Here is a 14460-nt window from a genome sequence, read left to right as displayed (position 1 = left end):
AAAAGCACATGGAAAACTTTGAAATTTTATTTTGTGTCTAAGAAATACATAGCTGGGACTGGTCTCTGGGTGCACAAGGTGGTAGGACAGTTCACTGAGTTCCAAAGGAAAGAAGCCTTACATCCCCCAAGAGAATCCAGGGTTTTCCTATTCTGTTCCCAGGCTCACTCAACTGTACACGTACAGGCAGAACCAATTTAAAAATGGAGCATGTTCCAAAAGAGTCCCGGTACATGGTTGTTTATTTCTACAGGAAAATGTGTTCCAGGTCCTAATGGTATACATGGTTCCCAGCCATATAAAAAGCCACGTAAAAGCTTTTTCACACCCAGTGATCCTCAAGGTGGGCTCCAGCTGTAGGTTATCAGTGTCTTTCTGGAACAACATGTCTCAGATGCCAGGGGGGTGGGTAGCCGTAACTGGGAAGATGAGGGGTTGAAGGGAGGGAAAGGCAAAGACGTCCTTATCCTCTCCTTTTCTCCTTCAACCTCGCATTACCCACGACTAGCAAACGCTCACTGTGGGACACGCGGTCACAATGGGTATATTTCTCATTTCTCCTTTCGCGATATGTACGTATCGTGCACATGTTGTTTGAGCCCCCATGAGGCTCGGTCGCCATCCCCACCATGTCTTCATTCCCCCCTTGGCATATGAGGTGCTATTTTATTGCTTATCCCAACGCATTCCACCTAAGCCCTTGCTACAAAATAAATGAGAACGCCTAGGTCTTAGAGTTTCCAAATTTTAACTGGGATAAGATGTCAAAGCATAAAACTTTAAAGTGTGATACACTGTGTTCCTATTATTGCCCTGATGTGTCCCTGAAGCTCCACGGTTTCATTCTTACACACGATTACTTATGTCTTTATGACTATAGTTTAATAGCTCATGTGCGAATCTCTAAAGTCTGATATCAAGATACATGGCCCAATACAAGACGTGGGTGCCACATTCTCTAGTTGTGAGAAGTTCTCCAGGAGGTGAGGTTCGCCTACAAATACCAGACTTTCAATTGTTTGTGGGAACAGTGGGGAAAGAATGTAGGTAACAGGACCCCACCCTCCAAATGGCCCTAATGTAGGCACAAGATTGCATTTCGGGACCAGTATGGGTTCAGTAGGCTCTGTCTGCTTGAGGACTCCTCATGCATGGTTTTATGTCTAATGAGGAAAAAATACACCCCAAAGTATTTTTCAAATGAACTGTTGGAAAATCACCCTGGCTTGAATCGAAGATGGCTTGCACATGACCTATGCTGTGTATATACCTAATTTTACTGCCCGAACCCTCATCAGCTCCCAGTCCTTCCCGACAGACCGCCAGTCACGAATGTTCAAGTGCTCTTGAGAAATTTTGGAGGGGTTTTTCGAGAGGGCATTTTGCGAAGAGAGAGATCTTGCTAGATCCCAGTGGTGGTGTGGGCAAGCCGGCCTTGGCCTGTACATCCTCTGAGGCTTTTTCCAGCTAGCATCGCCTCACAGGCAGACGTCGAGGCCGAGGGCACAGAGAAGGAGATCCGCTCACCAAGCCGGGCATGTGATGGGATGACACGTCTCGACAGCTGGGGGAAGTGGCTTAACCCCTCACCCCCTTCCTCAGCCCCAAGACAGCACAAGGCCATCATCCCGGAATGGGGATTCCTTCTTCAAAGGATCTCACGCAGTTCAATTTTACAACTTTTTAGATCCAGCGGACCAAGGAGACTTCCTTTGCCCCAAGTAAATATTTCCACAAATCACTTCTTCTACGTAGGCCACAGATTGCTCAGATTGGTCATATATGTTTTTTTTGCTTAGAAACAGTCTTTGTGCAAGACTTCAGGATGAAACACACACCTTGCCTGCAAGTTGCTTCAAATGATGTTTCTTTCAACAATCCTTACATTGTCTAGAGAGGGGCCCCGATCCTCCAGTTAAAATGAGAGATAAAGTGTGGAGTTTTAAGACTCTGCTGTAAATAAAGAGTGGTTAAGTAAAGCTAAAAGGCCCGTAACGAACCAAGCCGTGCCTTCAGCTTAAAAGTGACGCTACATTTTCATCTCTAAGACTTCCTCAGGCATAAAGAACAGTGTTGTCCTCTCCAGCAGACTCTCCTGAGGGAAAACCTGGTTGGGGGAGGGGAGAAAAAGTGATTGGACTGAAGAGGCAAAGAAGAAAAGTGGAGGGCTGCACGAGAAAAAAAAAAAAAAAAATTAAGCCTGGAAAATAACAGTTACGAGGAAAATCAGAATACTTCCTAATCTGGAGTTATCCCAAGAAGAACAAATGACCGCATACACATCCATGTTTTAAGGGTGTGATAGAGAGTTTTAGGGGCACCTGGGTGGCTCAGTCTGTCGGGTGTCCGACTTCGGCTCAGGTCTGCTCTCACCATTTGTGGGTTCGAGCCCCGCATCGGGCTCTGTGCTGACAGCTCGGAGCCTGAAACCTGCTGCAGATTCTGTGTGTGTCTCTCTTTCTGCCCCTTCCTTGCTCGTTCTCTGTCTCTCTCTGTCCCTCAAAAACAAACATTAAAAAAATTTTCAAAAAGAAATATTGGATAATGAAATGTCTTGCAGTTTTAAAATTTACTCTGCAATAGTCTTCACATTCAGAACTAGGGACAAAGAAATTTGGGCTAATCATGTACGATAGAGGCACCTACCTGGGTGTAAATATCTCTATATTTCAAACCAATTCAGCGTATTGATTTCTTATGAATGAATGTGAAATTTCTTAATCACGTATCAAAAAAGTTTGTGAATAGTTATGTATCAGGCACCAGCCTAGATACGATGCGTAAGACCTAGTTCAGCCTTTGAATTACCTCAGTCCATTAGAGCAGGAATGAACAGCTCTCGAGAAGGCATCTCAAGACGCATTTTTAAGATCGCAAGGCAGCGTCACATAATTAAAATTGCTAAATGCATTGTTCGCAGTCTAACTGATACCGCAGCTTTGAGGAGCAGGCAGATAAAATCAGTTCAGAGTAATTTAAACAGGAGGAGGAATTTGAACTGAGTTTAAAAGGAGAGATAAGGTCCAGATAATAGTGTTACTGCTACTACCCTCCAGCTCCGTTTGAGAGCCTGCCAGGGGCCAGGCTCTCACTACAGTTGGCACTGAACACGCACTCTCTAGACTCACAGTTAAACTGAAGTGAGTTTACGGCCGTGATTTCACAGATGAAATTGGCAAAACCCTTGCCCGAGGTCCCAGGGAAGAGAGAAGGAGAGATACGCACCCAGGTCCCGCTGACCCCAGAGCCCCCTGTGTTTCTTGCAGACCAACTCCAAGGAATGGAGAGGGTTCTGAGTGGTACAAAACACAATTTTCTGGAAGAGTTGACTTAAAGATGACATGTTTAGAAAGGTCAGATTTTACAGAGCAAGCAACACGTCATTGTGAATTTCAGACCAGACACCCGACATAATTAACCCAAGACGTTGGGCAGACCAGGCTGGTGGGCAGAAGCAGCAGGAGGTTTGCAAGTTCAGAAAAACGAGAGAAAGAGAATCTGGTCCTTCCGCCCCAAGGTGGCAACACAGGCTCGCAGTATAGCCAGGCTGTGGGTGGCATTTCACATGTCACAGAAGCAAAGAAGATATTAGACTTGGGGTTGTACCCAGGTGTTTATACTTGTCCTATTTCAAAAATTGCTAATTTGGGGGTGCGTTGGTGGCTCAGTCGGTTAAGCGTCCGACTTTGGCTCAGGTCATGATCTCACGGTCCGTGAGTTCAAGCCCCGCGTCGGACTCTGTGCTGACAGCTCAGAGCCTGGAGCCTGCTTCGGATTCTGTGTCTCCTTCTCTCTCTGCCCCTCCCCTGCTCATGCTCTGTCTCTGTCTGTCCATAATAAATAAACGTTAAAAAAAATTTTTTTTTAATTTCTAATTAATTTTGTGACTTTGGGCAATGACTTAAATTTCTGAGAGTTTCAGTGTCCTAACATGGGAAGTTCAATTCATGATAATAACTGCACAAAGCTAAAAGAATTAAGTAAGAAAAAGTATAGACAGCTGACCATTGAACAACGTGAGGGTCAGTGCCCTTAACCCGCCCCCGATGCAGCTGAAAATTGGTATGTAACTTTTGATTCCCCTCAAAACTTAGCTACCGATAGCCTACTGTTGACCAGAAGACTTACTGATAACATAAGCAGTCGATTAACATATATTGTATACATGTATTATATACTGTAGTCTTACAATAAAATCTTCTTCAGGCTCTTTAATGCGGTCGAATCGTGGGGGCATGGGTTCCAGGGTACATGAGTTGCCAAAAAAGCCCCCCCCCCCGCAAAAAAGCGCACCCTCTTCTTACAATAAAGTAAGCTAGAGGAAAGAAAATCTTATTAAGGAAATCATAAGGCAAATACATTTACAGGGCTGTACTGTATTTAGTGAAAAAAATCCATGTGGACGTGGGCCCGTGCAGTTCAAACCTGTGTGGTTCAAGGGCTAAATGTAGTGCACAGTGTGTGGTAAATACTCAAGTGATCAGCGTTTCCCTTTATGAAGGGCCGTGGAAATGGAAAAGAAGGATCAAACAGATGGTGAGGAAAATTTAGTGAGATCTGGTGACAAATTAGGTATTGGGGGACGGGGAGGGGGCGGGGAGGAGGGAAAGAAATGTCAAACTTGCATTTACAATGAGAAGCACGCACAAAAATATCTTCATCTCCTCAAATAGGATTTAGAAGTTAGTTGGAGGAATAAGTGACCTTGGAGGTGACAGGGAGCTCCCCAACTGGAAACACCCAGGAAAGAGGGTCAGTGCTGAGGCAGAGGGCTTAGAAATAAAAGGGAAAGCAGCGAAACACGATTTGTTGGTCATCTGGCTAAGAGCCTGGTGGCTCCAATATTCCATCCACGAGGACCTGTGAAATTGGTCCACTCTGTTTTCCTCTGAATGACCACGCTTTAGAAATCAAAGGAATATATATGAAGTTACAACATTTTAAGAAAGCAGACTCCACTTTTTTTCTTTTTTTTTAAGACAAAGAATATTAAAAGAAAATACTCTACTTAATGCAGGACTTAAGATCAATTGCAACTCTGTGTCTTTCAATTTTAAAACACAATGATTGCTTTAATGCCCAACTGAACTTTAAAAAGTCTTTATCACGAATGTAATCTTCCTCCAGAACAGGCTTCCCTTATGGCCCAGAGCAGCCAGGACGGTGTTGGGCAATAAAACACACACTTCTAACAGCATGCGGACCTCGGAAAATGCAATTGAAATCGAGATGCCTGGGGTCTGGAACGGGAAGAAAGGGCCGAGGCAGAGGTGATGGTGAGAGCAGCATTACGCAGTCCACATGAACGCAGGCCTTGATGACTGCCGGCCACGGTGGATAATTCGGACTTCTTAAGCCTGGTGAGTCTGGTCCAGGGCTTCCACAAGTGTCTCAAATATTAAAACTAGCTGTCTGTTCCAGACACTGGATTCATTATCTACAGCTGTTGAAAGCAGATGTGGCACCACTGGGCGCATCTGGTTCTTCTGACATTTTAGGTGACAGCCTCTCCGTGCCCATTCGATGTTCCCCGGGTAAGCCCCTGGTGGGCCTATCCCAGGTAGATTTTCAGCTGCAGATGTTAAGAGCACGAAACCTCCCATGATCCTGCGTGACCCCATCCTTCATGGGGATATGATACGCCATCTGGTTTCTAAAATACAACAATTACCTGCACCTCGCTGTATGAGAAGTGAACAACTTGTGAGCCTTAACGTATCTAAAGCATAGCTTTGAAACACATAAAGGAAGAGCTGACAGAATTAAAAGGAAACACCGACAATTCACTAATGCAGTGAGAGCTCTAGAACAGCCCTCTCAGAACATGACACGGAAAAAAGTGGGAAAAAAGTAAGGATACTGATGATGGGAATAACAATTAAACAGTTTTGACTTAACCGATAACTTCATACTCAACCAACAAAAAAGAAGCATCATTTTCAAAGACAGAGAACATACCAAAGTGAACAACTTAAAAAAAAAAATTTATTGTTTATTTATTTTTGAGAGAGACAGAGACGGAATGCGAGGGGGTTAGGGGCAGAGAGAGAGGGAGACACAGAATCCGAAGCAGGCTCCAGGCTCTGAGCTGTCAGCACAGGGCCCACCGCGGGGCTTGAACTCATGAGCCGTGCGATCACGACCTGAGCCGAAGTCGGACGCTCAACCGACTGAGCCACCCAGGCGGCCCCAGAAGTGAACAATTGATACGGGAAGTACATCTCTTCGGATCACATTTCTAAGCTCTTCGGTAAAATACATTTCTGATGCCGCTCTTTATCACATACTGCTTCACAGAAAGGTTATTTGTTAGTTGTGTCTTAGAACTTCTCCAAGGGCAGAAGCCTTTTCTTTTCTTCTCGCCTTGGTACCCTTCACAATGCGGGGTGCTTTGTACTTCATATTTCATACAAAGTACGCCCTCACTTATGAAACGATCCTGAAACATCACCTTTAGCAATGTATCAATTACGACCCGGGCTAAGGAATTTTACGCCACTTCCAGGAAATGTGTTCACATAAGGAGCCCATCGGAATCTATCACAGGTTATTAGACCGGACGTAGGTTAATAGTGAAAGATCTAAGGCAACCTTCTTCCACATTAGAATTGCAGATGACCGAACATCATCTTTGCCGATCCTTGAGCCAGTGGCTTAGCTAAACGCTTTCAAGGTGCTCCACAAGTTTCAGACACGGAACCTTAGGGTCGCTCTGAGGGGAGCGCCGAAGGTGAGGGATCTCTGATGAGCAGACGCGAGGCCTGGCCCCGTTAACTGGGTATGGAGATGGGGCGCCCCGAGCTGGCGTGCAGGGCTTTGTGGTCCAGAAGTGTCCGCTCTCCAAGCTCCTCCTACGGGGACGGGTCACAATTCTGGCTTCGGTTGTTTCTCTATTTCTTTCTACAAGCAATTTCTATGTTTGTGTTCCCACACTTGGCCTTGCGTCTGTATTCACCAAACTACCTTCCACAGAACAACACGGTTAACAGGTTAAAAAAAAAAAACCCTATAAGGCCGGGCCAGGTGGAGGCTGTGGGGAGACGGTCCATGCTCAAGTTTGAGAAAGCCTGCCCATAGCACCTCCTTGGAGACATGGAACTTAGAGCAGCGTGGTAAAGGCTCTGCAGAAAGAGGAACTCACCAACCTTGCTCAAACCCCAGCTATTTCACCGTGAAGCCCCCCACCCCCACCCCCTCCTTGTTTTTGACAGAAACCTACTGCCATAATTCCACAAAATTGAGGTCATACTGTCCTGAGAATCCCCTAATGCTCCATGCCAGGAACAGCAACTAGTTCCTCATTCCAAAGGTCATCCTTTCATGAGAAAACAAGGACTTTTTTTCTTTTTAAACTAATATTGTTTTTTTTTTTTCTCGAGAATAGCTGGGGACCCTGTCATACCTTTCCCTAATGACACAGATCTGCAGCGAGAAAGCCTTCCCCCTCCACTCTCTCCTCACCCCTTAATCTCTACCCCAGCTTAAGCTATGCAAACTTCCGGCGATACTTTCAAAAAATATTTTGAAATTTTTGATCGTGGTAAAATACACATAACATAAAATTTGCCACCTTAGCCATTTTTAAGTGTATAGTCCCATCGTGTGGGGCACATTTCACGTTGTTGGTGCAGCCGATCTCAACAACTCCTTAATAGGAGATACTTTTTTTTTTTAATGTTTATTTTATTTTTGAGAGAGACAGAGTGTGAGCAGGGGAAGGGCAGAGAGAGAGGGAGACACAGAGTCTGAAGCAGGCTCCAGGCTCCGAGCTGTCAGCACAGAGCCCGACGCAGGGCTCGAACCCATGAACCGCGAGATCGTGACCTGAGCCAAAGTCAGACACTGAACAGACTGAGTCACCCAGGCGCCCCAATAGGAGATACTTTTTTTTTTTAACGTTTTTTATTTATTTATTTATTTATTTTTGAGACAGAGAGAGACAGAGCATGAATGGGGGAGGGGCAGAGAGAGAAGGAGACACAGAATCAGAAGCAGGCTCCAGGCTCTGAGCCGTCAGCCCAGAGCCTGACGCGGGGCTCGAACTCACGGACCGTGAGATCGTGACCCGAGCTGAAGTCGGATGCTTAACTGACTGGGCCACCCAGGCGCCCCAGGAGATACTTTTTAATGGAGGAGAGATGCCCAATGCTTGGGCAGAGTCAAATCTGTACATCTTTCTGAGTGCTGTAATTTTGTGCTATGTTTTTGTAACCACTATATTTAGCTATAACACCTTTAATCTTTGATGACACACTAAAAAAATCACTTTTATGACACCGCACGTCAAGAGATACCCAGGGGATTTTGCAGTGGACGAAGCAGAAGGAAAGCATCTCGATGACTTTTTAAAGATCCCATCCTGCGTGAAGCCCTGTCCTCCAGCACTGGGCCAAGAGTTCCGCTGGATGGTTATATGATTAGCAGTGTGTAGTTCAATACAACAAGTTATTTATTCGCAGTGCGAATCATTTACGCTGCAGCCACTGGTGAGCCTTCCATTAGCTGCCATCCAACAAATCTATCAGCCTGAGTAACACTCTTACAGGGCCTTGGGAACACAGTGGCGAGGACACCCGCAGGACACGGAAGGACTAAACAGCTGATCCCTCCCCGAGCATGCCTGCATTGTATTGTAAGTCCTGGGGGTAATAAGCCTCAATATTCAATCCCACAAAGCCCTCAGCTCCAGGACTGTACCTTCTGGAGGTACCACAGAAGCAGCTGGTGACCTGGGTTCAATGCGTGTGCATCATGCACCTGCTCTCGTAAGGGCAGTAAGAGTCATCGTGTGGGGACGGGAGACACGAGGGATGTCTACCCTCCAGAGAAGAGCGCGACCCCCCCTGCAGGCCCCTCAGGAGCCATCACGGCAGCGCTTAGTGACGGCAAATCTGGCACAGGAGACATACCACGTCTCGTCTTCAGGATCTTCGCTAGAAACCGCCCCACTAGCCTGCACCCCCACTTGACCTCGGAAGGGGCTCGGAAACTGCTAGCACGGGCAGTAAAGGTCAGGGCACTCAAGCGCCCCGGCGCCTGGTGCAGGCGTTAGAATATTTAGTTGGCATCTTTCTGCTCTTTGCGCAGCTCCATACTGTGCACTCCTAACGGCAGCTCTGTCCCAACGTACCTTCATCAGAGGGCGGGTGGAACCCTGGACAAGGACACAATGAGAATCAAATGCAGGGGCAAGTTTGTTCAGGAAAAAAAAAAATCCCGGGGGTGCCTGGAAGGCTCAATCGGTTAAGCATCCGACTCTTGATTTCGATTCAGATCGTGATCTTGCAGTGCATGGGTTCAGGCCCCACATCAAGCTCTGTGCTGACGGCATGGAAACTGCTTGCGATTCTCTCTCTCTGCACCTCCCCTGCTTGTTCTCTCTCTCTCTCAAAATAAATAAATAAACATTCAAATCTTTAAAAAAAAAAAGAAAGAAAATGTACACGTGGGTGTGTGTAACGCATATATTTGGGGGGGCTGCTTTAAAATGCAGTCTTGAAGCTGAATATCTCTCTCTCTCTTACACACACGTGCACACTCATGGCACGCGGACAGAAAAATAACGCATTCCAGTTCTCCTCGAGTCAACAAACCATGCGAAATAGGGCCACGCTCCTCTGACTTTTCAGTAAACCAGGACCACCTCACCAAGTGCCATTAATTAAAGTCAGGTGATTCTGTTTACACCTCTAGATTTACGTTTCCAATAGCTGGGGCGAGGGGCACCTTTCTCTAGAATTCTCTTGCTTTCCTGACTTCATCTGATTGAGTGGTACCCCCCCCCCCCCCACACTGGCTTGCTCATGTAGAGAGGACAGCTCTTACGTAGTTGGCGGGTAACAGTCTGATAGATGACAATTTTATATTAACGTGCCATGTCCATTTTTGTGTGTGCATGCCCGGATGCTTGCCAATCTAAGGAGGAGAGGGCTAGCAGTCCGCTTACATGCCCAAAGCAATTTCAGAATACGGTTTTTCTAAAGGAGGACGTTAGCCCATTCATTCTTTGGGCAAATATTTGAGCTTCTTTTTGACATCTGGCTTTTTCTCGAACAAAATAGCAACGAACAAAAGAGACAAAGAGCCTAGCTCTCAGGTAGTTTATCTTTGAGCGAGTTGCCTATTTTGAAAAAAAAAAAAAGTTCTCCAGACATGTAACGCGCTTGCTTTAAAATCAACGAGTGACTTTCAGGAGGTATTCTAGACACAATTTATATAGTCAGTACCGTTGAAGACTAACAGAATTATTTTCTCTAAAACCAGATCCGGGCTTCAGACACAAACGAAACCAGATCCGTCACGGCCATTGAAAATGGTGTGCACCTGGTAACAGAGATGAGCGGCTACGGAAGGAGGAAAATTCTGGACTCCCGTGGCAGCAAGGAGGCCGGCTGAGCCACCGGGCTCGGGCACACACACCCCTTGGGCAAAACGCTTGTCGACACAGACCACAGCTTCCGGAGTCAAGTCTTGCTTTCCCTTTCCTTATTTTTCTGTATCATATTATAAAGCTAACAGAGTATGGGTGGGTCTCTCGAGGGAAAAATATGGATTTTATTCCAGAGAAACAGCACCGATAGTCACAGCTCCTACGCCTAACAACACGTTACTTTTCTCTGCAGCGAGAACCGTGTCTCTCGCTGATGAGCAGACGAGTCCGCGGACTCATTCACAGAGAAGACGATCATTTCTAAAACAGAAATAATTACTTCTCTCCCAAAAAAGAAAGAAAAGTGCATGCGAGTGACGGGGTCTCACATATGCAGAGGGCGCCTGACGGTGACTCAGACTTTTGTGGGCGCTCTGGCCCCTTCCTCCATAAGAAATGCCAAAAATTACACTTTACAACTGCGTTGTTACAAAGAAAAATGTCATCCAGCCCAAGCTTCACTATCCTATATTCACCATTGCATTCACTCATCTCCTGCTTTGAAAAAGAAATTAAAATGAAAACATTTTCATGGGCCTTTAAAAGTATCAGGGATCCGGGCACCGTGCCTAAGAAATAAGTCAGCTCTGGACTACCGACTCTTGATTTTTAAACTCTTCAGCATCCTACCGTAAGTTAGGCAAAGGAACTTCTGGGGCTTTGTGGCCAGCAATGAAGATCGGCGGCAAGAAAACCATTGTTTTTACCAGTTAACAAAACATTGATGAATTCTGAACTCTGACACAGCAAAGTCATCTTGACTCCATTAAAATACCATTTGTCTTTGTAATCACTTTGAGTACTTCAAGAAGAATAATGCAGTGTATCAAATATTTATGATTCCAATAAAGCATTCTTATTTTGCTAGTTAAAGGCAACAAAACTCTAACCCAGGGCTGCATTTACGCTTTTAATTTTGTCTTTTATTTTACTGTTTGGTTAAAAAAAAAAAAAAGAAAGAAAGAGGCCTGATGTAACACTGAAAGTCTAAACTGACGAGTTAAAAATGATAATGCAATGCTTAGCGGACTGAGTTTCTTCACCTATTTCTAGCGTTCTGGTAAGCACTTGATATGTCATTGAGCTACATCAGCATTCCGGGTCCTGACATATAGCTTATCATGTGGGTAGAGAATGATCAAGTACTTAGGAAAGAAGCAGGGTAAAATAACTGCCTAGAACTGAAAAAAGAAAAAAAAAAAAGGCGTACTCCTTCCTTCCTTCCCTTTTAGCATTCTTTGTGGTTTTTCAAATACTACCACCACAAAGGTAGATTGAGATTTAAAATCTTCCAGAAAAACTCAAAGTCAAAAGGACAAAGAGAACTTTTCTAGCCCATAAAAGGCATTTAAAATAACCTAAAAGGCCAACTCATTAACAGCTGAAGGCCAATGGGAAGAAGTGACTTCAAACTGAGTCACACAATAGTTACTCTCCCAGACTCCATTCTTATTCTTCATGTATGTATGTATGTACGTATGTACGTACGTGTGTGTGTGTGTGTGTGTGTGTGTGTATGTAAAGTATGCGTTTCCTTTCATATTTTATCCTGTGGTGGCCATACTTGTTATTCTGGCTTACAAAATAGTTAAAAGCAAGAACAATTTTGCCTACAGTGTACTTATACAAAAGTACCTAAGAAACCTAAATTATGAATATATTAATTTTGTAGCCTGTTTCATACTCGAGTAGCAAAAAAAAGAAGATAGCTCACTTGTACAGTTGAAGCTTTCCCAGTGTCTGCACTCAGACTCCCAATAACCGTCGTCACCTGTAGAGGAGACACAAAAATGAACTTCTTTCTTATTGTTTTTCCAGAATTATCTTGGCAGAACATGGATGAAACAGCAGGGCTAATTCTAAGTGGCAGAAGGAACACTCGTGGCAAAAAGCCAGCATTTTCTGAGGAAAATGCCACATCTATGCTACTGGTCTGTGCTAGACCTACCCCAATAAGCCTAACGATTTAATTAAAAAACAAAAACTTACAAGATGTGGTATTAGGAAAGTTATTGACGTTCCATCCTTGATTTTCCCTTTCCCTTAAAGTACTCATAAAATTAAAGATGTGAACTTTAACTAGCACTAGAAACTAAGTTCAATGACCTGCAAGAAGCCGGGAAGAATGTCCCCTTCCTGGAGGAGAGATGAAACCCTGAGGAGCAGGAGGAGAATGGATGGTTCTCCTCAGTCTCGGCCACAGTGTCCCTATCTCTGAAGTACAAGTCGTCCACAGGACGAACAACTTTCGAAGGCTGTGGCCACTCTATCCCTGAGTTCCTCTCCATGGCTATATCCCATAATTCCTCTCACTTTCCATCTCTGCAAAGTAGTTGGGATGGGGGTGGAAATTCACAGAGGTGATATTTACATCTGGTGAAATTGGGGGTGGCTTTTTTTCTGGTCACTATTTTTGAAAAGAAGGAACCACAGACATTTCTGTGTCTGTAGAGTTGTGTGTGTGTGTGTGTGTGTGTGTGTGTGTGTGTGTGTGTGTGTGTTTTAAATCTAGTTATTTTTGAGAGTGAGAGAGTCAGAGACAGAATGCGAGTGGGTTAGGGGCAGAGAGAGAGAGGGAGACACAGAATTCGAAGCAGGCTCCAGGCCTGAGATGTCAGCACAGGGCCCGAGGCGGGGCTCGAACTCACAAACTGCAAGATCCTGACCTGAGCCGAAGTCAGACGCCCAACTGACTGAACCACCCAGGCGCCCCCATGTCTATAGAGTTTTACCTTTTTTTTTTAAATTTTTTTTTAACGTTTATTTATTCTTGAGACAGAAACACAGCATGAACGGGGGAGGGGCGGAGAGAGAGGGAGACACAGAATCTGAAGCAGGCTCCAGGCTCTGAGCCATCAGCCCAGAGCCCGATGCGGGGCTTGAACTTGCGAACCGCGAGATCGTGACCTGAGCTGAAGTCGGACGCCCAACCGACTGAGCCACCCAGGCGCCCCCATGTCTATAGAGTTTTAAAGAACAAACCAAATGTGCTTAGGAATTTATCAGCTGGATATCTTCACGATAAAAACTTCAAAATATTCCAGTTGACTGAGAGGGACGCATCAAAATAAAAAGCTAAGAGTGAAAAAGTAGTCACAGTAGCACTGGTGGAAAGTGTTACGAGCAGGCAAACAGGGACTGAAGTATGCTAATTATCCTAAAAACAGTCCAAATAGAGTGAAAACTGTAAACATTTTTGAAAAGGCATCTACAAAAACTTTAATGATTAGCTCCATCTAAGTCAGAAGTCCTCGATCCTGTTATAAAAAAACCAAACCAAAACAAAACACAAAAACAACTGCGAAGTGAATAGGTTAGATAGTGAAAGTGAGCCAATTTTACTTTGTCTATGAGGCATAAAAAATGTGGTTTTCCTTATGGCACCAGTGACTGGTTGTGGGGTTTTATTGTTTGTTTGTTTTTGTTTTTAAATTGGACAGAACAAAGAAAGGAAATATGTGCTTAAACTTAGTTAAGTTTGAAAATAGTAATAAGTAAATAGAAGATGAAAAAGGCAGAAATAAACATAAAGCAGGAATTTGTGATTTAGATATTTCAAAAGCAGTCACTGGTTCATTACAGAATGAAATAACTCACAGACAGATTTCAGGCAATAATCTCATCCTAAAATCCAACATGAAATTAGAATTACTAAAGGAATATATCACTGACATGGAAGAGATTAAGAACTGAGTGTTACATAAAAATATCATTGTGGATAATTTAACATCTCAATACAAACAGTTTTCTCAGATGGCACTTAATGATTTTTTTTTTAATTTTTTTTTAACGTTTATTTATTTTTGAGACAGAGAGAGACAGAGCATGAACGGGGGAGGGGCAGAGAGAGAGGGAGACACAGAATCGGAAGCAGGCTCCAGGCTCTGAGCCATCAGCCCAGAGCCCGACGCGGGGCTCGAACTCACGGACCACGAGATCGTGACCTGAGCCGAAGTCGGACGCTCAACCGACTGAGCCACCCAGGCGCCCCAAGATGGCACTTAATTATTAAAACTGAACCAGAAATATAA

The 14460-nt window shown here is 44.6% G+C and overlaps 1 protein-coding gene across 1 annotated transcript in view; it reads right to left on the bottom strand.

Moving 5' to 3' along the window:
• The window catches only part of PLEKHG1 (pleckstrin homology and RhoGEF domain containing G1), a 304149-nt gene that overhangs the window by 160987 nt on the left and 128702 nt on the right, over positions 1–14460 (bottom strand). Inside the window, exon 2 of the mRNA XM_042987317.1 lies at positions 12144–12200. The gene's annotated coding sequence lies outside the window, so the exon portion shown is untranslated. The remainder of the gene's footprint in view (positions 1–12143; positions 12201–14460) is intronic.

The sequence above is a fragment of the Panthera tigris genome, chromosome B2, assembly GCF_018350195.1.
Source record: "Panthera tigris isolate Pti1 chromosome B2, P.tigris_Pti1_mat1.1, whole genome shotgun sequence".
Lineage (NCBI taxonomy): Eukaryota > Metazoa > Chordata > Mammalia > Carnivora > Felidae > Panthera > Panthera tigris.
This window is presented reverse-complemented; position numbering and strand designations above follow the sequence as displayed.